The following is a 25929-nucleotide window of genomic DNA, read 5'->3' on the forward strand; positions in this document are numbered from 1 at the left end:
TTTGCCCACCTGCAGGTACGGACCAAAGATCGGTAGCTTTGAAGTTTGACAGTTTTATAAACTAATTCACTATACTGGGCATTGCTGGCTATGCCAGCATTTTATTCCCTATGTCTGATTGTCCAGAGAGTAGTTTAAAGTGAACCATATTGGTGTAGATATGCAGTCACATGTAGGTCAGACAGGGTAAAGACACCCGATTTCCTTCCCTAGACAATTGACAATGCTTATTTGGTTGCCACTAGGCTAGCTTTATATAGCTTTCAAATTTCACCATCTGCCCTGGTGGAATTTGATCTCAAATCCCGAGAACATTAGCCAGGGGTTCTGAGTTAGAAGGGCAGTGACATTACCATGACATGACTACCTCCACCTGGTGCTGAGGGCTGCTGCTGGAACTCTAACCCCGGATTCCGAGACTGAAGGAACAGAAGCGAGGCACTTCACTGTTAGTTGGGGGTTGATTCTGGGGTTAGGGTCATGGAAGGGGATGGTTAGGGGGTGGGAGCTGAGAACTCAGAAGAGAGAGAGCAGAAAGGTGACCCTGAGAAAACATCCCCACTGACCTGAGTCCAGTAACTCAATCGTGCATAGATTGGCAGAGGGGCATGGCAGATTTTGAGGTTAGGGATAGATGTTTGATTACTCTCGGTCAAGTTGGTATAAGGAGGGAGGAAGTGTTGTGTATTCTAAAAGGCATTAAGATGGACAAGTCCCCAGGACTGGATGGGATCTATCACAGGTTACTAAGGGAAGTGAGAGAGGAAATAACTGGGGCTTTAACAGATATCTTTACAGCATCCTTGTAAACAGGGGAGGTCCCAGAGGACTGGAGAATTGCTAATGTTGTCCCCTTGTTTAAGAAGGGTAGCAGGGATAATCCAGGTAATTACAGAACTGTGAACCTGATGTCAGTGGTAGGGAAGCTATTGGAGAAGACACTAAGGGATAGGAGATATACCCATTTGGAAGGAAATGGGCTTGTCAGTGATCAGCAACATGGTTTTGTGCTGGAAATGTCATGTCTTACAAACCTTACAGAATTCTTTGAGGGGGTGACAAAGTTGATTGATGAAGGAAGGGATGTACATGTCATATACATGGACTTTGATAAGACATTTGATAAAGTTCCCCAAGGTAGGCTGATGATCAAGGTGAAGTGGCATGGGGTCTAGGGTGATCTCGCGAGATGGATAGAAAATTGGTTTGGCAACAGGAGACAGAGAGTAGTAGTGGAAGGGAGCTTCTCAAAATGGACCTGTGACCTGTGATGTCCCACAGGGATCATTGCTGGGCCCACTATTATTTGTGATATATATAAATAATTTGGAGGAAGGAATAGGTTGTTTCATTAGCAAATTTGCAGATGACACTAAGATTGGTGGAGCAGCAGATACTGAAGTGGATTGTCAGAGAATACAGCAAAGTATAGATAGATTGGAGAGCTGGGCAGAGAAATGGCAGATGGAGTTCAATCGAGGTAATGCATTTTTGAAGATGCAATTCCAGAGCAAACTATACTGTAAATGGAAAAGTCCTGGGGAAAATTGATGGACAAAGAGATCTGGATGTTCAGGTCCATTGTTCCCTGAAGGTGGCAATGTAGGTCAGTGGAGTGGTCAAGAAGGCACACAACATGCTTTCCTTCATCTGACAGGGTACTGAGTACGGGAGTTGGCAGGTCATGTTACAATTGTATAAGACTTTGGTTCGGCCCCATATGGAATACTGCATACAGTTCTGATCGTCACAATACCAAAAGGATGAGGATGCTTTGGAGAGGCTGCAGAGGAGGTTCACCAGGATTGTTGGCTGGTATGGAGGGTGCTAGCTATGAAGAGAGATTGAGTGGATTAGGATTATTTTCATTGGAAAGAAGGTGGTTGAGGGGGTCCTATTTGAGGCTTACAAAGTTATGAGAAGTGTAGTCAGGATAGATAGCAAGAAACTTTTTCCCAGAGTGGAGAACTCAATTACTAGAGGCTATGAGTGCAAAATGAGAGGGCAAAAGTTTAGAGGAGATATATATGGAAACTTTGTTACGCTGAGGGTGGTGGGTGCCTGGAATGCATTGCCAGCAGAGGTGGTAGGGACAGGAACGATAGCTTCATTTAAGATGTATCTAGACAGACACATGACTGGGCAGGGAGCAATGTCTATTTTCCTAAGAAAATAGCCAGCAGATTTAGATAGAGGATCTGGATCAGTGCCGGTTTGGAGAGCCAGAGGGCCTGTTCCTGTGCTGTAATGTTCTTTGTTCTTCGAGTAGTGGACATACTGTTATGTCTGATGGGCATGAACACGGGTAGAACACGGGCAGCAGCAGATGATCACAGCAAAAATGCATGTGGGAACAGGTAATGGAGACAGTGATGACAATCTTTTCTTCAAAGGCATGAGCACAGGCCCAGCAAAACTCAATTTCACGTGGATGCTGAATATTGGGGTTCATCAGAAAAGCAAATAGAACATAGAACATAGAAAAATACAGCACAGTACAGGCCCTTCAGCCCTCGATGTTGCGCCGATCCAAGCACACCTAACCTACACTAGCCCACTATCTACTATATGTCCATCCAATGCCCGTTTAAATACCCATAAAGAGGGAGAGTCCACCACTGTTACTGGTAGGGCATTCCATGAACTCACGACTCGCTGAATAAAGAATCTACCCCTAACATCTGTCCTATACTTACCACCCCTTAATTTAAAGCTATGCCCCCTCGCAATAGCTGACTCCATATGTGGAAAAAGGTTGTCATGGTCAACCCTATCTAAACCCCTAATCATCTTGTACACCTCTATCAAGTCACCCCTAAACCTTCTTTTCTCCAATGAAAACAGCCCTAAGTGCCTCAGCCTTTCCTCATACGATCTTCCTACCATACCAGGCAACATCCTGATATACCTCCTCTGCACCCGTTCCAGTGCCTCCACATCCTTCCTATAGTATGGTGACCAAAACTGCACACAATACTCCAGATGCAGCCGCACCAGAGTCTTATACAACTGCAACATGACCTCAGGACTCCGGAACTCAGTTCCCCTACCAATAAAAGCCAGTACGCCATATGCCTTCTTCACAGCACTATTTACCTGGGCGGCAACTTTCAGAGATCTGTGTACATGGACACCAAGATCCCTCTGCTCATCCACACTACCAAGTATCCAACCATTAGCCCAGTACCCCATCTTCTTGTTACTCTGATCAAAGTGAATCACTTCACACTTAGCGACATTGAACTCCATTGGCCACCTTTCTGTCCAGCTCTGCAGCTTATCTATATCCCGCTGTAACCCACCACATCCTTCCTCACTGTCAACAACTCCACCGACTTTCGTATCATCCGCAAACTTGCTCACTGAACCTTCTAGCCCCTCCTCCAGGTCCCAAAACAGATCCTTGCAGAACACTGCTAGTAACTGAACTCCAAGATGAACCTTTACCATCAACTACTACCCTCTGTCTTCTTCCAGCCAGCCAATTCCTAATCCAAACCTCCAACTCACCCTCAATGCCATACCTCCGTATTTTTTGCAGTAGCCTACCATGAGGAACCTTATCAAACGCCTTACTAAAATCCATATACACCACATCTACCGCTTTACCCTCGTCCACCTCCTTAGTCACCTTCTCAAAGAATTCAATAAGGTTTGTGAGGCATGACCTGATCTTAACAAAACCACGCTGACTATCCTTGATCACGTTATTCCTATCCAGATGTTCATAAATCCTATCCCTTACAATTCTCTCTAAGACTTTGCCCACAACAGAAGTGAGACTCACCGGCCTATAGTTACTAGGGTTATCCCTACTCCCCTTCTTGAACAAGGGAACCACATTTGCTATTGTCCAGTCTTCTGGCACTATTCCTGTAGACAACGGGGACATAAAAATCAAGGCCAATGGCTCTGCAATCTCCTCCCTTGCATCCCAGAGAATCCTAGGATAAATGCCATCAGGCCCAGGGGACTTATCTATTTTCACCCTTTCCAGAATTTCCAACACCTCTTCCCTGCAAACCTCAAAGCCATCCATTCTAATTAATTGTGACTCAATATTCACATCGGCAACAATGTCCTGTTCCTGAGTGAATACTGACGAAAAGTATTCATTCAGTGTCTCCCCAATTTCTTCAGCCTCCACACGCAACTTCCCACTACTATCCTTGACGGGACCTATTCCTACCCTAGTCATCCTTTTATTCCTGACATACCTATAGAAAGCCTTTGGGTTTTCCCTAATCCTATCAACCAAGGACTTTTCATGTCCCCTCCTTGCTGCTCTTAGCTCTCTCTTTAGATCCTTCCTGGCTACCTTATAACTCTCAATCACCCCAATTGAACCTTCACGCCTCATCTTTACTTAGGCCGCCCTCTTCCCTTTAACAGGGATGCCAATTCCTATTAAACCACGGCTCCCTCACACGACCCTTTCCTCCCTGCCTGACAGGTACATACTTATCAAGGACACTCAATAGTTGCTACTTGAACAAGCTCCACATATCGATTGCACCTTTCCCTTGAAGCCTACTTTTCCAAGCCACGCATCCTAAGTCATGCCTCACCGCATCATAATTTCCCTGTCCCCAGCTATAACTCTTGCCCTGCAGTGCACACTTATCCCTCTCCATCACTAGAGTAAAAGTCACCGAATTGTGGTCACTGTCCCCAAAGTGCTCACCTACCTCCAATTCTAACACCTGGCCTGGTTCATTCCCCAGAACCAAATCCAGTATAGCCTCACCTCTTGTTGGCCTGTCTACATATTGTGCAGGAAACCCTCCTGCACACATTGGACAAACACCGACCCATCTAACGTACTCGAGCTATAGCTTTCCCAGTCAATATCTGGAAAGTTAAAGCCCCCATAACAACCACCCTATTACTTTCACTCTTCTCCTGAATCATCCTCGCAATCCTTTCTTCTATGTCTCTAGGACTATTAGGAGGCCTGTAGAAAACTCCTAACAGGGTGACCTCACCTTTCCTATTTCTAAGCTCAGCCCAAACTACCTCAGATGGCGAGCCTTTATCCATCGTCCTTTCCACCGCTGTAATACTATCTTTGACAAGCAATGCCACACCTCCCCCTCTTTTACCCCCACCTCTGACCCCACTAAAACATTTAAACCCTGGAACCTGCAACAGTCAATCTTGTCCCTGTTCTACCCATGTCTCCGTAACAGCCATAACATCGAAATCCCAGGTACCAACCCACGCTGCAAGTTCCCCTACCTTATTTCGTATACTTCTCGCATTGAAGTATACACACTTCAAGCCACCTTCCTGTTTACAGGCATCCTCCTTCGAGACTGATGCCATGTTCCTAACCTCCCTACACTCCAGGTCCTGCACCCTAAAGCTACAGTCTAGGTTCCCATGCCCCTGCAGAGTTAGTTTAAACCCCTCCAAAGAGCACTAGCAAACTTCCCCCCAAGGACACTGGTGCCCCTCAGGTGTAGACCATCCTGTTTATAGAGGTCCCACCTTCCCCAGAAAGAACCCCAGTTATCCAGAAACTGGAATCCCTCCCTCCTGCACCATCCCTGTAGCCACGCATTTAACTGCTCTCTCTTCCTATTCCTCGACTCTCTATCACGTGGCACAGGTAACAAACCAGAGACAACAACTCTGTTTGTTCTAACTCTGAGCTTCCAAACTAGCTCCCTGAAAGCCTGCCTAACATCCTCATCCCTCTTCCTACCTGTGTCGTTGGTGCCAATGTGGACCACAACTTCGGGCTGCTTCCCCTCCCCCTTAAGGACCCGGAAAACACGATCAGAGACGTCACGTACCCTTGCACCTGAGAGGCAACATACCAAACGTGAGTCTCTCTCGCCCCCACAAAACCGCCTATCTGTGCCCTGAACTATCGAGTCCCCAATAACTATTGCTCTGCTCTTCTCCACCCTTCCCTTCTGAGCAACGGGGATAGGCTCCGTGCCAGAGGCCTGAACCCCATTGCTTACCCATGATAAGTCCCCCCCCCCCCCAAAACAAGTATCCAAAACGGTATACTTGTTCTTGAAGGGAACGGCCGCAGGGGGTCCCTGCACTGGCTGCTTCCTCCCAGTCCCCCTCACTGTCATCCATCTGTCGGCAATCTTTGGAGTTACTACTTCCCTAAAGCTCCGATCTATGACCCCCTCTGCCTCCCGAATGATCCTAAGTTCATCCAACTTCAGCTCCAGTTCCCTAACACAGCCTTGGAGGAGCTGGAGATGGGTGCACTTCCTGCAAGTGTAATCAGCAGGGACGACCATGGCATCCCTCACCACAAACATGTTGCAAGAGGAACATTGCACTGCCTTCACTGCCATCCCTCTAAAAGTAACCTTTAAAAAAAAACTAGGTCTAAACAATAGAACAAGCAAAATGCAGCACTTACCTGCTTATCACAACGGGTCTTATTATTAGGTTAGAGGAGGAGGGAGGGTGGGAGACACTACCCCTGTAGTGCCTCGGGTTCCTCTCCTGCGCAGCTTTATAGGAAAAAACAACTTACCCAGGTAAGCTTGCGCTACACCAGCTTCCGGGTCCGTTCCATGCTTTTTTTAAAAAAAAACTTTCAAATTTAAGCCGTTAAACAAACGTCACCGAGCCTTCAAGCAGCCACTGCCAAACAGCCCTTACCTGCTCCGCTGAGAGAGTGAGGCCTAGGCTCTGTAAAATCTGTCAGAAAGCCCAGAAGCTGTTTGCTCACCTTCATGCACAATGGGCCAGTCTGCTCATTCCCTGTGTGACTCCAGGTCCATGGTGTATAGTTTGTTGCCTCTTGCACTGAAAGACTGGGGACCCAGAGGTGGAGCCACATGTAGCACCAGCCTCCAGTGTGTTAACAACCTCCCTAATGCCGAGTGTGCACGAGGCAAGATGGACCAGGATTCCAGAGCAGATGTTTCATCCCTGCAGGAAATGTGGGTGGCCATGAAGGATTAAGGAACAGATGTTTGAAGGTGAGAATGTCTTGCAGGCCCCTTACATGGTAACATAGGACCTGGTGATACAGGCTGTACAATCTAGACGTCAAACTGCAAAGGGCCGGATGCACTTCAATGGCTAACCTGCCTCTGCAGAACTCCAGCTCTTTAAAAAGCACAAGGTAGCCCTCAGCACTGAATACATAAATAGATCATGTAATGTAAGGAGTTTCATGCATCGACTTTATTTAATGTAACTATGTGCCTAGTTTGTTCACCTCAACATCAGTTTGATGACTTACTTCAGTGTGTTTGTGTACCAACAGAGCCCCAGAATCAGAAGAAGAGTTCTGCAGCTGCAGCACATGAAAGGGGGACTGCCGACTGAAGGGAGGAATGGATGCACATCAATGGAGTCAGGCCCCAAGACAAGCCCCTCAGGTGACCAGTAGCATTGATAGGATCAGCAGGGCACACACATAAAGCTGGTTGGCTAGCTCAGGTGCAATGGCAGCAGGAGGAACCTTAGCTGCATTCAGTGAGAATAAGGAAGACACATGGTTTTCTGTACACAGAGCAATGGTCACTGTCATCCACACATCTGTTCATGGCCAATAGCTTTTGAGTCTTGTGTCCCATTCCTCCTCACTGGAGGAGGCAACACAGTCAGGAGATTGATCTTGTAATCACTGCATCATAATCAAGAGATTGATCTTGTTATCACTATAATCACAATCGAGAGATTGATAATGTTATCACTGCATCATAGTCAGGAGATTGATCTTGTTATCACCATGATGGAACAAGGACAATGATAATCAAGTCCCATTTCCCCACCAGTTAATGCAATCATCCACATGGCTAACTGATTCCCTGAGTATTACTACTAGAGCAGAAGATATTTTCAGCAGCCTTCTTTAATGAACTTAAAAATAATGATTTTATTATCAAAAAGGGACAATATCGCCTGAAACCATTGACAAAGCTGCTTAAACACTGAGCTTGAATCAGCTATATCCCTTTAGCTCCTGTTAGGCATTCACACAAACAAAAAGGGACAATAAACTCTGCTGAGGCAGGATTTTAAATAAACAAAACAAGAAAAACATCAATATTGCCCAATAGTTTATGAAGCAAAGGATAAAGTTTGATGGAATCCTCTCAGAAACTGGGATTCTTGCAGAACAAGCTGCATCTCTGACAACTGTAGACAATAGAAAATCTTCCAGGCCAAGATTATGGTTAAATGGAAATCTTGTTGGATTTTCTAGGCCTTTGAATAGAATCATAAAATCTCTATAGTGCAGATAGAGGCTATTCAGCCCATCAGGTCTGCACCAATCTTTCAAAGAATATCCCACCCAGACCCAACACACCACTCCATCCCTATAACCCTGCATTTACCATGTGTAAAGGACCTAACCTGTACACCCTGGACACTATGGGGTGAGTTAGCATGACTACTACACCTAGCCTGCATATCTTTGGACTGTGGAAGGAAACCAGACCACCCAGAGGAAACCTACACAGACACAGAGAGAACATGCAAAATCTACATAGACAGTCACCTGAGGCTGGAATCAAACCCAGGTCCTTGAAGCTGTGAGATAGCAGTGCTAACCACTGTAGAGGTCACAGAATCTAAGAATGCAATCCATAGGTGGGGAATAAATGGTTTAGAGGAAATCTGAGGAAGCTTTTTTTGTCACCCAACTACCCAGAGGGTGGTGGAAATATGGAATATACTGCCTGAGAGGGTAATGTAGGCAGGTATTCTCACAACGTTAAAGAAGCATCTGATGAATACATAAAATGGCATGGCATAGCAGGCTATGAACCAAATAGACGTAAGTGGAGACAGGGTAGTTTGATGTTGTAGTCAGTGAAGAGCCTGTTTCTGTGCTGTATGAATCTGTGAACTGTTTAGTTTTAAGAATGAGGCTTGTGCTGTCCTATGTAAACATGCCCTTGTCCTATGTTAAGTAATTTACCTGCACTTTCGCATTTTGAAGAGTTATATCAGACCCAAAGCTTTAATTCTATTTAAGTTTCTACAAATTATGGCACTGCTGCTGAGTTTCTCCAGCATTCTCTCTGTTTTTGCATTTGCAGTAAAATGAATCATTTTTATGGTATCTAGTTGAATTAGCAAACTCTACTGAAACACCTGAGCATTTTGATTCTTAAACTTTTCGACAAAGGTCAAGCATTTATAATCTGTTTGCATCAATGTTTCTTTGTGGTCCCACTTGTGAACATAGTTCAAAATCACACAACACCAGGTTATAGTCTAACAGGTTTATTTGGAAGCACTGGCTTTCAGAGCGCCGCTCCTTCATCAGGTGGTTGTGGAGTATAAGATCATAAGGCACAGAACTTAGAGCAAAAGTTTACAGCGTGATGCAGCTGAAACAATATATTGAACAAGATCTGGATTGTTTGCTAAATCTCTTATCTTTTAGAATGACCATCTTGGTTTCAGTTCTTCCATATATAAATCCCAGAATTTTTCTTTAAAGTTCCATTCTTAAGTGACCTTGAATAATAGGTGCCATGTCCGCCCAGATAATGCATTGAAGGTGTAAGATGCTCTATGTGAGGCTGTCTGTGCCCCAATTTTCAGACTGATTTAATGTAAAAAAAGGATTAACAGGATCTTACATGGATTCGTGCAGTTTTTGAGCAAAATAAAATGTAATTCTGCAAGTATTTCATCCCACAAACTTATATGTGCACTTGTGCATGTTGGTGTGAACTTTCCTCCATTATATGTAGGGACACCTCCCACCATGTACGCAGCATGTACTCATGTGACTTGGCCAACATTGTCTATCTCATATACTGCAGGCAAGGACGCTCTGAGGCATGGTAAATTGGCGAGGCTGAGCAGAGCCTACGGCAATGGATGAATAGGCACCACACAACAATCAACAGACAGGAGAGTTCCTGCCCAGTTGGAGAACACTTCAATGGTCCGAGACATTCAAACTTGGACCTTCAGATGACTTTCCACCAGGGCGGACTTCGGGACAGGCAACAACGCAAAGTGGCCGAGCAGAAGCTGATAGCCAAGTTTGGTATCCATGGGGATGGCTCAACTGGTGACCCCGCTACACTACATGTACACACACACAATTATATTTTTTTTAGTTCAAAAACTATATGAATCCATGAAAGATACTGTAAATCCCTCTTTTAGAAGTAGATTCAGCCTGTTGGGGCACAGACAGCCTCACACAGGGCACCTCACACTTTCAATGCATTATCTGGGCCGTCGTGGCATCTATTGTTAAAGTTCACTTGCGAATGTAACTTTAAAAAAAGTTCTGGCTTTTACATATGAAAGAACTGAAACCAACATGGTCATTCTAGAAGATGAGAGACTTAACAAGCAATCCAGTCTTTTTCAATATGCATTTCAGTTGCATCACACTGTAAACCTTTGCTCTAAATTCTGTTTTACGATCTTATACTCCACAATTACTTGACAAAGAAGCAGTGCTTTGAAAGCTAATGCTTCCAAATAAATCTGTTGGACTATAACCTGGCATTGTGTGATTTTTAACATTGTACACTCCAGTCCAACACCGGCACCTCCAAATCTTGTGAACATAAGCTTTGAAATGTTTAAAAGCAAGTTGCCCAGAGCTTCCTTCTTTATCATAGAACTTTGACTTAAATTCTTAGAAAAATATTCTACTGGCTTCTCCATATTCAATTCATTTTCTTATAATGAGATACACTCACCCCCAAGTCACAGAATTTTTATGGTTGGAAAAGGACACCATTCCTGAAGAAGGGCTTATGCCCGAAATGTCGATTCACCTGCTCCTTGGATGCTGCCTGACTTGCTGTGCTTTTCCAACAACACATTTTTCAGCTCTGATTTCCAGCATCTGCAGTCCTCACTTTCTCCTAAAGGAGACCATTCAGCCCATCACTCCTCAACAGTATCACTCTCGTACCAATCTCCTGCCTTTTCCAAATATTTCTGCGCACCATTTTATCCAAATAATCATCCAATGTCCTATTGAATGCCTTAGTTGAACCTGCTTAAGACCATAAGACTATAGGACACAGGGGGAGAAGTCAGGCCATTTGGCCCATCAAGTCTGCTTTGCCATTCAGTCATGTTGATAGGTTTTTCAAACACCATTTTCCCACTTGCTTCCTGTAACCTTTGATCTCCTTGATAATCAAGAACTTATTGATCTCTATGCTTTCTACCAAAGTGCATGACCTCACACTGTCCAAATAAGTTGGCCTCTACAGCCTTCTGTGGCAATGGCTAAAGAGACTTTTCCTTACCCCTGTTCTAAAGGGACTTTCCTTTAATCTAAGGCTGTGCCCTTGGGTCCTCGTCTCTGCTGCCAGTGGAAAGATCTTCCCAACGTCCATTCTGCCTAAGCCATTAAGTATTTTGTAAATTTCAATCAGATCCCCCCATCCTTTTAAACTCCATCAAGTATAGTCCCAGAGTCCTCAATCGTTCCTCATATGTTTAGCCTTTCATGCCTGGGATCATTCTCATGAACCTCCACTGGACCTGCTCCAGGGCCAATACATCTGTCCTGAGGTATGGACCCTAAAATTGCTCACAATACTTTCCATGTAGTCTGACTAGAGCTTTATAAAGCCTCAGAAGTACATCCCTGCTTTCATCTTTTCGTCCTTTCTAGATGAATGACAACATTATTTTGTCTTCTTAACCACCGACTTAACCTGCAAGTTTACCTTAAGAAAGATTTGGACTAGGACTCCCAAGTCCCTTTGCACTTCAGATTTCTGAATTTTCTTCACATTTAGAAAGTAGTCCATGCCTCTATTCTTCCTACCGAAGTGCATAACCTCACACTTTCCCGCATTGTGCTTCATCTGCCACTCCTTTGCCCACTCTTCTAACCTAGGCGAAAGTGAATCCTACAGATGCTGGAGATTAGTGGTGCTGGAAAAGCACAACGGGTCAGGCAGCATCCAAGGAGCAGGAAAATTCCTTCATCACTCTTCTAACCTGTATGAATCTTTCTGTAGCTTCCCCACCTCCTCAGTATTACCTGCCCTTCCACCTATCTTTGTATCTTCTGCAAACTTAGCCAGAATGCCCTCAGTTCCTTCATCCAGATCATTAATATATAAAGTGAAAAGTTGTGGTCCCAACACTGGCCCATGTGAAACACCATTAGACACTGGCTTCCATCCTGAGAAGGACCCTTTTAGCATCTCACTGTTTCTACCATATTTCCAGGTAATGTTTTCCAAAATCTAACTACTCACTGTGTGAAAACTTCTGTCCAGCCTGCTGATGAATTTGAAAACCTCTATCAAATCTCCTCTTATCCTTCCTCTCTCCAAGGAGGACAGTCCTTAACTTCTTCAATCTCAAATCTGGCAGTTCTCACCCTGGAACTATTCTTGTAAATCACTCTGCGCTCTCTTGTGCATTTACATCTTACCTATAATGTGGCATCTACAGTTATGCATAATACTCCAGCTGAGGTTTAACGAGTATCTTGTACAAGTTCAACATCATCTCCCTGCTCCTGGGCTCTATGTTCCCATTCATAAGTGACCAATAACGGTTGCTACTTTAAAGGGTTTAATGAAGTCAGAGGGTGCCAACACCAATTGAGTTATTAAGATAGCTTTTAGTTTCTCAAAAGCTGTCTGACACTCTTTTGATCATTTTATCTTTGCTTGCTTTCTCAACAAGTCTATTAAGGACCCAAATGTTGTACTGGAATTTGAAACAGACTTTAAATTGAAATGCACATTCCCAAAAACTTCATGAATTCTGTTTAGTTTTAAGAATTGGGAATTATATCAAAGCCTTCACTTTCATCCTTGGCAACACTTGTCATTAGCATACAATGTGTCCCCTTAAGTTTTTGTGAACTCTCTCTTGGCAAGCTTTAATAGGTTAATTAACTGTTTGAATAAATTGTCCAACTGTTTTACATGTTCTTCCCAGGAGTTATTATCTATTAACACATCATCCAAATCAGCCACATATTTAGGACAAATAACAACTTGGTTCCTAAATAGTTGGAAAGTAGTTGGAGCATTTTTGAACCTGACTGGCATTATTCAACATTGTTATAATTTGCTTGGTGGAGCAAAGTCTATACCTCCTCGGCTCTCAGTGTAATGGTACTTTCCAGTATCCTTTTAAAAAAACAATCTAAGTAAAGAATGAGGCGTTACCAATACCATGAAAACAATCTTCGAAATGAGGAATTGGATATAAATTTATTTTTGTCATTCCATGTACCTTTTGCTCTTCTATGCAAAATCTTGTTGATTTATCATGTTTAGTAACTAATATTACTGGATAACACCAACTGCTTTGGCTCGGTTTCCTCTAGTGACTCTTGAAAATAGCATGAACCTCTGCTTTCTCCTAAGCCTATTTCTCTGGACTTAAACAGTAAGGATTTAATTTTGTTTGTGCAGATTTCCCTGTATCTACGTCATGTCTGGCTAAAGTTATACTCTCCACGTTATCTCTACAGATGTCCTTAAATTCTGTAAGGAACTTCAGATTTTAGGTCCTCTCATTGCCCATCCTCTAGGTATGAGAATATGATATCTAATCATAGAATCATGGAATTCAGTGCAGGAAAGGCCTTTTGGTCCATCAAGTCTGTACTGCCAAAAATGTACCACTAACTACGTGAGCCTCACGTTTGGCAGATCTTCAACCTGAACTCAGAATTTGCAAATTGCTTTAAGGAGAAAAATAATAAACAAATAAAAATGAGACTCATTGCAGTCTGAAGTTGGTCTTGCAAAAAAATACTAAAAGATTTTAGGACAATTGGAATGTTTGGACAAACTCAAAGAAAAGACAATTTAAAAACAATGTTTGAAATGATCAGGAAAGTTCATTGTTTCTTATAACAAAGTACTCAGAATTATGCCATGATGTTGCTCACATCACCAGAGAGTTAACTCCTTTCACTGACAGCTTTTAAATTTTACCATGCTCCTTCCATATATATTGCTAAATGAGTCATTTTGAACATTACTAAATTTTACATTTCTAAATTTACAGCTGTACTGAGCCATGACTGGGCTCCTAACCAGAGTACAGTGAATATTGATTTTGTGTTTTTAAACAGATTTCAAGAATCACCTGAGTATTGATACCACCACCAAGAATCCTGAAGTTTTGTAGGTTCAAGAGCATACCTACAGACATCAAATTTGGACAAAAAGATTTGCCTTTCAGAGTCTTGATCTTAACCAGTTAGGCCATTTATTATCTTCTGAAACAAATGTTGGATTATGGGGATCACTTCAATCTCTGACATAAACACCACTTAAAGCCACAAGCCTGGACATACTTGGTTTTGAAAGAAGAATTAATAAGATATCGTAAAATAAGCAGCTATTTCCAACATCAGTGGGAAATTTATAGAATGAATAAGGAGACAAACAAACTTAAAATTGAAACAAGTGCCAATGGAGACAGCTGAAGTGGTTTTAAACTGTCTCAAAAAATGATAAATTTTTTTTGGAAGAAACGGAGCACTAACAAACTCTATCTGCCCAACAACAGTGCTGAGGCTATAAATGAAAAAGAATCTCAGGTGCATGGTTCACATGTTTAAATTTGGGATAATTTTAAAAGAAGGAAAAGTTGAGCATAATCCAACAAGTTTCTTTTGAGAATTTTTTTTGAAGAAGGAACAAACAAGCAGAATTTGGTAATGATTGGAACTATGCTGTAATGTTTAATTTTTACGTTAAAACATTATGAAAACATTTTTTTAAAGAAACTGGACAGTTAGGTTCCTCCAGAATTGCTGAATCAAATAGAATGGTTATTATTGGATGGCTTACTTAGAATAAAAGACAGTGATTGGAAAATGACACAGCATTAAATGGGAATAACTCACCCCGTAGGTGTAGTTAAATGGAATATATCAAGTGAAAAGAAAGTTCAGGTGAGATTAATTACTAATAGCTTTCGACCATAAGAAATAGAACAGAGTAGGCCATTCAATTCCTTGAGCCTAATCCATAAGATCATGACTGATTCAACATTCACTTTGCTGCATTTTCCCCATAAATCTTGATCTCCCTACTGATCAAGAATGTAACTATTTCAGCCTTTATGTACACAGAAGGACTCAGTTCTTACAGCTGTCTGCAGAAAGGAATTCCAAAGACTATAATCCTCTGATAGAAGAAATATCTCCTTATTTCAATCATAAATTGGTTCCTCTTTATTCGGAAACTATGCCCTCTGGTTCTGGACTCTCCCTTGGTGGTGGGGGAACATCTTCTTAGCACTTATTCACAAGTCCCTTAAGAATCCTTTATGTTTCAATGAGATCACCTCACATTCTTCTAATTTCTAATGAGTAGACTCCCAAACTGTTTAGCCATTGCTTGGAAGACAATTGCTTCATACCAGGGATCATCCTAATGAACTTTCTCTGAACTGCCTCCAGTGAAATGATATTTTTCCTTAAATCAGGGGACCAAAACTGCTCATAGTACCCCAGATATGGTCACACCAGCACTTTGTAGTGTTGCACTAAGACTTCCCTACATTTATACTCCAACCCCCTTGAAATAAGGGCCAACATTTCATTAGCCTCCCTGATTGCCTGCAGTATCTGTGTGTTAGCTTTCTATGATTGATGGATAAGTACCGTGAGTCACTTTGTGTTGCATTTTTCTGAGGTTTCTCTCTATTTAAATTACGCCCTGTTCTTTTATATTTCCTTCCAAAATGAATAACTTCCAATTCTTCCAGATTATATTCATTTGCAAACTTTTGCCCATTTACTTAACATAACAAAAACTCTCTGTAAACTGTTTACATTTCTCTTTCCCTTGGAGATATGTGTGTCGTTACCATGATCTGTTTTTAGATATGATCTGAACTGGATGATTTGACCAACACTTGAAACATTGGGACCAAGCAAGGAACATATACATGATGCCATCCAACCAGTTTCCATTTCTTGAAAAGATCTTGGTGGGCGGCACGGTGGCACAGTGGTTAGCACTGCTGCCTCACAGCACCTGAGACCCGGGTTCAATTCCCGACTCAGGTGACTGACTGTGTGGAGTTTGCACGTTCTCCCCGTGTCTGCGTGGGTTTCCTCCGGGTGCTCCGGTTTCCTCCCACAGTCCAAAGATGTGCGGGTCAGGTGAATTGGCCATGCTAAATTGCCCGTAGTGTTAGGTAAGGGGTAAATGTAGGGGTATGGGTGGGTTTCGCTTCGGCGGGTCGGTGTGGACTTGTTGGGCCGAAGGGCCTGTTTCCACACTGTAAGTCTAATCTAATCTAATCACCTGAAAGTCAAGAAATTGAGGCATGATCTTGGATACTGATGTAATTGTGCTGAAGCATTTGTTACATCTGAATTAACTTCCATGAGAGAAAACATGGTGAAAATGCACTGAAGAACTGGTGTCAGGCATGTACATGCACTTGTCAAAATGGCTATTGCGGCCTAAAGAACAAGTAAACTTATTTTAAATGATCAGGGTCCTGACACATAATCTATAGGGAAACTGAATTTAAAATAGTCCAACTGATATTGGTGAAAGATTGGAAAGCGTTAAAATAAAAATAATTTTCAGTTGGGACAAATGAAGGCTAAGACAGGAAAAGTGTTTATGAAGAAATATCCACACAATGAATACAGGTGAAAGGGGGAACTGGAGAATCTTTTAAGTCTTTACACGATCTGTATGAATGTTATGTATCATTACAACCTAAGAACAAGCCAAAGTCCCCAGAAGATGATAGAATAGTTCCAAAGTGGAACCAAGAAATCTAGCAACATAGAAAGAATATTTCACCCAATGGGTCAATCTGGAACAAGGGCTCACCGTTTTGGGATAAGGGGTGGCAGATTTAAACAAAGATGAGTAATTACTTCTGTCAAAGAGTCATGAATCAGTGGAATTTGCTACCTCAGAGTTTGGTCAGTGGTGGGACACAGAACACTTGAAAGGAGGAGATAGATTTTTAAGTAATAATGGATTAAATGGTTATGGCAAGTGAACAGAAATAGGAGTCAAGGCTGAGATGAGGTCAGCCATGATTATATTAAATGATGAAGCAGGCTTGAGGGTCTGAATTGTCTAATTCTGTTCATAGTGCTTATGTTCTCATAGTCATTAAACATAAGATCATAAGATACAGAAACAGAATTAGACCCTTCAGCTCTCTGGATCTGCTGTGCCATCCAATCATGGCTGTTATTTTTCTCAACCCCATTCTCCTGCTTTCTGCCCATGACCTTTGATCCCTTTACTAATCAGGAATATATCTATCTCTAACCTTAAGACACTTAATGATTTGGCCTCCACAACCTTCTGCAGCAATGAGTTCCACAGATTCACCACCCTTGTGGCTGATAAAATTCATCCTCATTTCCTTTCTAAAGGCTTGAGCCTTCACTCAAAGTCTGTGCCCTTGGGTCCTCCTCTCTCCGACTAATGGGAACATATTTTCCATATCCATTCTATCCAGGCCTGTCAGTATTCTGTACGTTTCAATTAGATCAACTGCCTCCCTGCCTCCACCAACCACTCCTCCCACCCCAAACCACCCCCCCCCCAACCTTCTAAACACTATTGAATACAGATGCAGAGTCTTAAACTGCTCATAATATAACAAAGCGTTCATTTCTGGGATCATTCTTGTGAACTATGCTGTAATGTTTAATTTTTACGTTAAAACATTATGAAAACATTTTTTTAAAGAAACTGGACAGTTAGGTTCCTCCAGAATTGCTGAATCAAATAGAATGGTTATTATTGGATGGCTTACTTAGAATAAAAGACAGTGATTGGAAAATGACACAGCATTAAATGGGAATAACTCACCCCGTAGGTGTAGTTAAATGGAATATATCAAGTGAAAAGAAAGTTCAGGTGAGATTAATTATTAATAGCTTTCGACCATAAGAAATAGAACAGAGCAGGCCATTCAATTCCTTGAGCCGAATCCATAAGATCATGACTGATTCAACATTCACTTTGCTGCATTTTCCCCATAAATCTTGATCTCCCTACTGATCAAGAATGTAACTATTTCAGCCTTTATGTACACAGAAGGACTCAGTTCTTACAGCTGTCTGCGGAAAGGAATTCCAAAGACTATAATCCTCTGATAGAAGAAATATCTCCTTATTTCAATCATAAATTGGTTCCTCTTTATTCAGAAACTATGCCCTCTGGTTCTGGACTCTCCCTTGGTGGTGGGGGAACATCTTCTTAGCACTTATTCACAAGTCCCTTAAGAATCCTTTATGTTTCAATGAGATCACCTCACATTCTTCTAATTTCTAATGAGTAGACTCCCAAACTGTTTAGCCATTGCTTGGAAGACAATTGCTTCATACCAGGGATCATCCTAATGAACTTTCTCTGAACTGCCTCCAGTGAAATGATATTTTTCCTTAAATCAGGGGACCAAAACTGCTCATAGTACCCCAGATATGGTCACACCAGCACTTTGTAGTGTTGCACTAAGACTTCCCTACGTTTATACTCCAACCCCCTTGAAATAAGGGCCAACATTTCATTAGCCTCCCTGATTGCCTGCAGTATCTGTGTGTTAGCTTTCTATGATTGATGGATAAGTACCGTGAGTCACTTTGTGTTGCATTTTTCTGAGGTTTCTCTCCATTTAAATTACGCCCTGTTCTTTTATATTTCCTTCCAAAATGAATAACTTCCAATTCTTCCAGATTATATTCATTTGCAAACTTTTGCCCATTTACTTAACATAACAAAAACTCTCTGTAAACTGTTTACATTTCTCTTTCCCTTGGAGATATGTGTGTCGTTACCATGATCTGTTTTTAGATATGATCTGAACTGGATGATTTGACCAACACTTGAAACATTGGGACCAAGCAAGGAACATATACATGATGCCATCCAACCAGTTTCCATTTCTTGAAAAGATCACCTGAAAGTCAAGAAATTGAGGCATGATCTTGGATACTGATGTAATTGTGCTGAAGTATTTGTTACATCTGAATTAACTCCCATGAGAGAAAGCATGGTGAAAATGCACTGAAGAACTGGTGTCAGGCATGTACATGCACTTGTCAAAATGGCTATTGCGGCCTAAAGAACAAGTAAACTTATTTTAAATGATCAGGGTCCTGACACATAATCTATAGGGAAACTGAATTTAAAATAATCCAACTGATATTGGTGAAAGATTGGAAATCGTTAAAATAAAAATAATTTTCAGTTGGGACAAATGAAGGCTAAGACAGGAAAAGTGTTTATGAAGAAATATCCACACAATGAATACAGGTGAAAGGGGGAACTGGAGAATCTTTTAAGTCTTTACACGATCTGTATGAATGTTATGTATCATTACAACCTAAGAACAAGCCAAAGTCCCCAGAAGATGATAGAATAGTTCCAAAGTGGAACCAAGAAATCTAGCAACATAGAAAGAATATTTCACCCAATGGGTCAATCTGGAACAAGGGCTCACCGTTTTGGGATAAGGGGTGGCAGATTTAAACAAAGATGAGTAATTACTTCTGTCAAAGAGTCATGAATCAGTGGAATTTGCTACCTCAGAGTTTGGTCAGTGGTGGGACACAGAACACTTGAAAGGAGGAGATAGATTTTTAAGTAATAATGGATTAAATGGTTATGGCAAGTGAACAGAAATAGGAGTCAAGGCTGAGATGAGGTCAGCCATGATTATATTAAATGATGAAGCAGGCTTGAGGGTCTGAATTGTCTAATTCTGTTCATAGTGCTTATGTTCTCATAGTCATTAAACATAAGATCATAAGATACAGAAACAGAATTAGACCCTTCAGCTCTCTGGATCTGCTGTGCCATCCAATCATGGCTGTTATTTTTCTCAACCCCATTCTCCTGCTTTCTGCCCATGACCTTTGATCCCTTTACTAATCAGGAATATATCTATCTCTAACCTTAAGACACTTAATGATTTGGCCTCCACAACCTTCTGCAGCAATGAGTTCCACAGATTCACCACCCTTGTGGCTGATAAAATTCATCCTCATTTCCTTTCTAAAGGCTTGAGCCTTCACTCAAAGTCTGTGCCCTTGGGTCCTCCTCTCTCCGACTAATGGGAACATATTTTCCATATCCATTCTATCCAGGCCTGTCAGTATTCTGTACGTTTCAATTAGATCAACTGCCTCCCTGCCTCCACCAACCACTCCTCCCACCCCAAACCACCCCCCCCCCCCAACCTTCTAAACACTATTGAATACAGATGCAGAGTCTTAAACTGCTCATAATATAACAAAGCGTTCATTTCTGGGATCATTCTTGTGAATCTTGTTCGGACCCCCTCCAAGGCCAGCACATCTTTCCTTAGATATAAGGTGCAAAACTTCTCACAATATTCTAAATACCATCTGATCAGAGCTTTACATCAGAGCCTCAGCAGAACATTTCTGTTCTTGTATTCTAACCCTCTTGAAATGAATGCCAACATTGCATTTACCTTCCTGTCTGTCAACTGAACCTTCAAAGTCTCCCTACCAAAACCTCACACTTTCCAACATTGTATTCTATCAGCCACTTCTTTGCCCACTCTCACAGCCTGTTCACGTCCTTCTGCCATCTTCCTGCTTTCTCAACACTACCTGTCCCTCCACTTGTTTTTATGCCATTTGCAAACTTAGCAACAATGCCTTCAGTTCCTTCAGCCAAATCATTAATATATAACGTGAATAGTTGTGATCCTATCACCGGCCCTTGTGGAACTCTATTAATGATCAGCTACCATCCTGAAAAAGACCCCTTTATCCCCACTCTGCTTTCTGCCAATCAGCCAATGCTCTGTTTATCTTGCCCCTAACACCATGGACTCATCTTATTTAGCAGCTTCCTGTACAGCACCTTGTTAAAAGGCTTTCTGGAAATCTGAGCAGATCATGTTCACTGGCTCTCCTTTGTCTAATTTGCTTGTTACCTCCTCAAAGAATTCTAACAGATTTGCCAGGTATGACCTCCCCTCAATGATGCCATGCTGAGTCAGCCCTATTTTACCGTGCATTTCCAAGTCCTCGGTAATCTCACCCTTAATAATGGACATGAAAATCTTACCAATGACTAAGGTCAGGCTAACCTGCCTATCATTTCCAATTTTCTGCATCCTTCCCTACTGAAACAGAAGTGTTACATTAACCATTTTTCAGTCCTCTGGGACCCTCCCTGAAAGAGTCCTGAAAGATCACCACCAATACCTCTGCAATCTTCTCAGCTCCCTCCTTCAGAGCTCTGGGTGTAGTCCATCTGGTCCAGATTATTTGTCCATCTTCAGACCTTTCAGCTTCCCAGAATCCTCTTCTTAGTGATACACTCACCTCTGCCCCTGACATTCTTGAAGTTTTGGTATGCTGCTGATGTCTTCCTCTGGCAAAGTACTTATTCAGCTTGTCTACTATTTCTTTGTTGCAAATGTGTTGCTGGTCAAAGCACAGCAGGTTAGGCAGCATCTCAGGAATAGAGAATTCGACGTTTCGAGCATAAGCCCTCAGATTTTTTACTATTTCTTTTTTCTCCATTACTACTTCTCCAGCTTCATTTTCTAGTGGTCCACTGTCCAGTCTTGTCTAAAAATCTCTTGCAATGTTCTTTTGTACTACCAGCTACATTTACGCACATTTTCATTTTCTTCACCCTTATTGTTTTTCTAGTTGTCCTCTGCTGATTTTTAAAGACTTCCCAATCCTCTGGCTTCCAACTAATCTTCACCACATTGTCTGCTTTTTCTTTTGCTTTTGTGCTGTCCCTGAGTTACCTTGTCAGCCAGGGTTGCCTCAGTTTCCCCTTAGTATGCTTCTTCTTCCTTGGAATGAATTTCTGCCACTGCTGCTTCACTGTTTTCCCTAACAGGCAACCCTTCCAATAAACACTGGCCAGCTCCTCTCTCACGTTTTTATAGTTCCCTTAACTCAATTATAATACTGTTACATCTGATTCAAACTGTAGATATGTGGTCACTGCCCCTGAGGTGACCTTCACCTTAAGATCCTTAATCAAATCACCATATCCAGAATTCCCTGTTTCCTGGTGGACTCTACCGCAAGCTGCTCCAAGAAAACATCCTGTAGATATTCTGCGAATTCCTTTTCTTGGGATCTGCAACCAACCTGATATTCCCTGTTCAACTGCACTGAAGTCCCCCCTGATTATTATAATAGTGCCTTCCTTACATGCCTTTTCTGTCTCCTGATTTATTTTCTGCCCTATATCCTGACAACTGCTAGACAGCCTGTTCACAATTCCCATCAGGGTCTTTTTCCCTTTTGCTATCCTTGAACTTTATTTCTCTTTTATCTCTCATCTTTTGTCTCACCACATCTTCTCGAGATCTCTCCCTGTCTCTTTCTCTTGTTAGCATTTTCTCTCCTTTGTCCTCACTTGCCTGCTGTTTCTCTATTTCTCTTACTTTGTCTATCACTCTCTTTTTTGTGTTGGTGGAGGTGTTTGAACATAGACCATTACAGCACAGGAACAGGCCCTTTGGCAGACAATATTGTGCTAAACATGACACCACTGAAACTAATCCCTTCTGCCTGCCATTGATCCATATTCCTTCATTTCTTACATATTCCTGCACTTATTTAAAAGTTCCTCAAATTCCCCTATCGTATCTGCTCCACCACCACCTCTGGCAGTGTGTTCCAGACTCTTACCACTGTATGGTTAAAAAAAACTACCCCTCCTTTGAACTTTCCCCCTTAACCTTAAATGTCTCTTAGAATTAGATATTTTAACTCTGGGAAAAAGGTTTTAGACTGTCAATCCTATCTATGCATCTCATAATTTTATAAATTTCTGTCAAGTCTCCCCTTTGTCTTCACCACTCAAGAGAAAACAGCCTGAGTTTTTCCAGACTCTACTTATAGAGTATACTGCCCTCTAATCCAGGCAGTATCCGTGTGAATCTCCTGTGCAGCCTTTCCAAAGCCTCCACATCCTTTCAGTAATGTGGGAACCATAATTGAATGCAATACTCTTAAGTGTGGCCTAACCAAAGTCTTATAAAGCTGCAATATGACATACTGACTCTTGTACTCAATTCCCAGACCTCCTTCACCATCCTATCTACTTATGTGGCCACTTTCAGGGAACTATAGACTTGAACCCCAAGATCCCTCTGTATATCAATGCTGTTCAGAGTCCTGCCATTAATTGTATACTCCTCCCTAACATTTGATCTCCCAAAGTGCAGCACATCACGCTTAACTGGATTAAACTCCATCTGCCATTTCTCCCTGCCCACCAATTACTAAGTAGCAGCTAGGGATGCGTATTAAACTTGCCATTATTGGTCAAATATCTTTTCGTCTGGCTTCTATATTTCTGGAAAGAGCATTTGAAAAAAATTAAATTAAAGAGTTTTTGATGCTAGGATATTTCTCCAGGGCTCCACATGCAGTGTCCAGGTGATTAATTAATTATTTCTGGGACACTGGAACAGATAAATTCCGGAGAGTTAGCAATCTTCCTCCTCATCAGGACTTCATAGAACAATAGAATCCCTACAGTGTGGAAGTAGGTCATCCACCCCATCGAGTTCACACCAACCTTCTGAAGAGCATCCCACCCAGACCCACCACCCTATCCTAACCCTGTAATCCTGCATTATCCCAGGCCAAGCTTGCGCATCTTTGGACTTTGGGAGGAAATTGGAACACCCAGAGGAAACCTACGCACAGCTGCTCTATGGGAAGCCATATTCTGGGTATCATCTGTTCTCATTCACCAGGAGGGCGATAATTTATACGTACTGAGTCACTGTTACAATTGAGACCCCTTGAAATACTGAAATCATTTGTAATATTAAAATTACCAGGAATATTAAGATAATGGAGAAGGAAGACTTTCCTGGTGTGCTGAGATCCTTCGCTGTGTTGAAATTACTAGGAATATGGAGACCCTAATGGAGTACGAAGACACACTGGGGTACTTATCCCTCAGAGTATTGTGACTTTAGGAGTATCAACACCCTGAAATCTATTCACCTTCTCACCCTCCCACAATCACTGATTTCCTCACTTCCAAATAATGTTCGTTGGTCCCTGTTCATCCATCATCCCCGCCCCCTAGCAACAGTAACCGCTAAGTCTTTCTCAATCCCTCATTTTGAAGACTCATGAGCCCAGGTACACTATGCTCCAGCATCCTTCCCAATCATAGAACATTACAGTGCAGTACAGGCCCTTTGGCCCTCGATGTTGCACTGACCTGTGGAGCCAATGTGAAGCCCATCTAACCTATTCTATTCCATTCTCATCCAATGACTATTTAAATCCCCTTAAAGTTGGTGAGTCTTCTACTGTTGCAGACAGGCCATTCCATGCCCCCTACTACTCTCTGAGTAAAGAAACTACCTCTAACATCTGTCCTACATCTATCACCCCTCAATTTAAAGCTATGTCCCCATGTGCTAGCCATCACCATCTGAGGAAAAAAAAATCTCTCACTGTCCACCCTATCTAACTCTCTGATTAGCTAATATGCCTTAATTAAGTCACCTCTCAACCTTCTACTCTCTGACAAAAAACAGCTTCAAGTCCCTCAGCCTTTCCTCGTAAGACCTTCCCGCCAATAAGGCAACATCGTAGTAAATCTCCTCTGAACGCTTTCCAAAGATTCCACATCCTCCTTATAATGCAGTGACCAGAACTGTACACAATACTTCAAATGTGGCCACATTGAGTGTGTGTTGCTGGGAAAACACAGTAGGTCAGGCAGCAACTGAGGAGTAGAAGAATCAATGTTTTAGGCATAAGCCCTTCATCAGGAATGAGGCTTGTGGGCCGGGGGGCTGAGAGATAAATGGGAGGGGGTGGATTTGGTGGAAGGTAGCTGGGAAAGCGATGGTGGATGAAAGTGAGGGAGAAGGTGATAGGTCAAGGGGGGACTGATGGACAGATCCGGAGGGCAGTGATGAGTTGGATGCTTGGGATTGGGATAATGTGGGGGGAGGGGAAATGAGGAAGGTATTGAAATCCACACTTATCCCAAGTGATTGCAGGGTGCCACGGCAGAATATGAGGCATTCTTCCTCCAGGCATCGGATGGTACTGGCTTGGTGGTGGAGGAGACCAGGACCTGCATATCCTTGATGGAGTGGGAAAAGAAGTTGAAGTGTTCAGTCAGGGGCGGTGGAACTGGTGGGTTTGGGTGTCCCAAAGATGTTCTCTGAACTGATCTTCAAGAAAGCGTCCTGTCTCCCTGATGTAGAGGGGACCAGAGTTTTGTACAGCTGCAGCATAATCTCATGGTTCCGAAACTCAACCCCTCTACCAATAAAGGCTAACACACCATATGCCTTCTTAACAAACCTATCAATCTGGGTGGCAACTTTCAAGGATCTATGTATCTGGACACCGAGATCTCTCTGCTCATCTACATTATCAAGAATCTTACCATTCCCACTGTTCTAAATTCCCATACTACTGAAAAAACTAAAGAAACCAGTCACCTTACTAATTGGCGCACAGAACGTTTTCTTTGGTTAGAGGAGGAGGACGGGTAGGAGTTACGACCCGAGTAGTGTTTTGGTAAAACAATCACCCAAATATAAAGCCTCACTTACCCAGCAGCCCCATGTCCGCTGCTGCTAGGCATGTGCTCCGCCTATACAAAAGGTAAGATTTTATATCTTTTAAAATTTAGCTTCTTGTTGGGCCTCTGGTCCTTGCTGTCACTCCTCCCACACCTACCGCTACTAAGTAAATGAAGAACGCTGAACTTTTGTGGTAAGCTTTTATATCTTTTAAAATGTACCTTCCTGGCAGGCCTCTGGTCACAAGATAGCACAGGAGCTTCACCACTCAGACAAGGGCAGCAAGTGCATCATCACTGGCAAATGTCTCTCCCAGGCACACAACTTCCTGAATTAGAAACATATCAGTGATTGTGTAAGACAGAGATGAGGAGGAACTTCTTCCGTCAGAGAGAGAGAATCTGTGGAATTCTTTACTGCAGAGAGCTGTTGAAGCTGGGA

At 42.4% G+C, this 25929-nt stretch overlaps 1 protein-coding gene across 4 annotated transcripts in view; it reads right to left on the reverse strand.

Moving 5' to 3' along the window:
• LOC132827708 (ras-related protein Rab-37-like) overlaps nt 1–25929 on the reverse strand; it is a 290033-nt gene that overhangs the window by 215755 nt on the left and 48349 nt on the right. The window lies entirely within an intron of this gene.

The sequence above is a fragment of the Hemiscyllium ocellatum genome, chromosome 25 (genome assembly GCF_020745735.1).
Source record: "Hemiscyllium ocellatum isolate sHemOce1 chromosome 25, sHemOce1.pat.X.cur, whole genome shotgun sequence".
NCBI classification, from domain to species: domain Eukaryota; kingdom Metazoa; phylum Chordata; class Chondrichthyes; order Orectolobiformes; family Hemiscylliidae; genus Hemiscyllium; species Hemiscyllium ocellatum.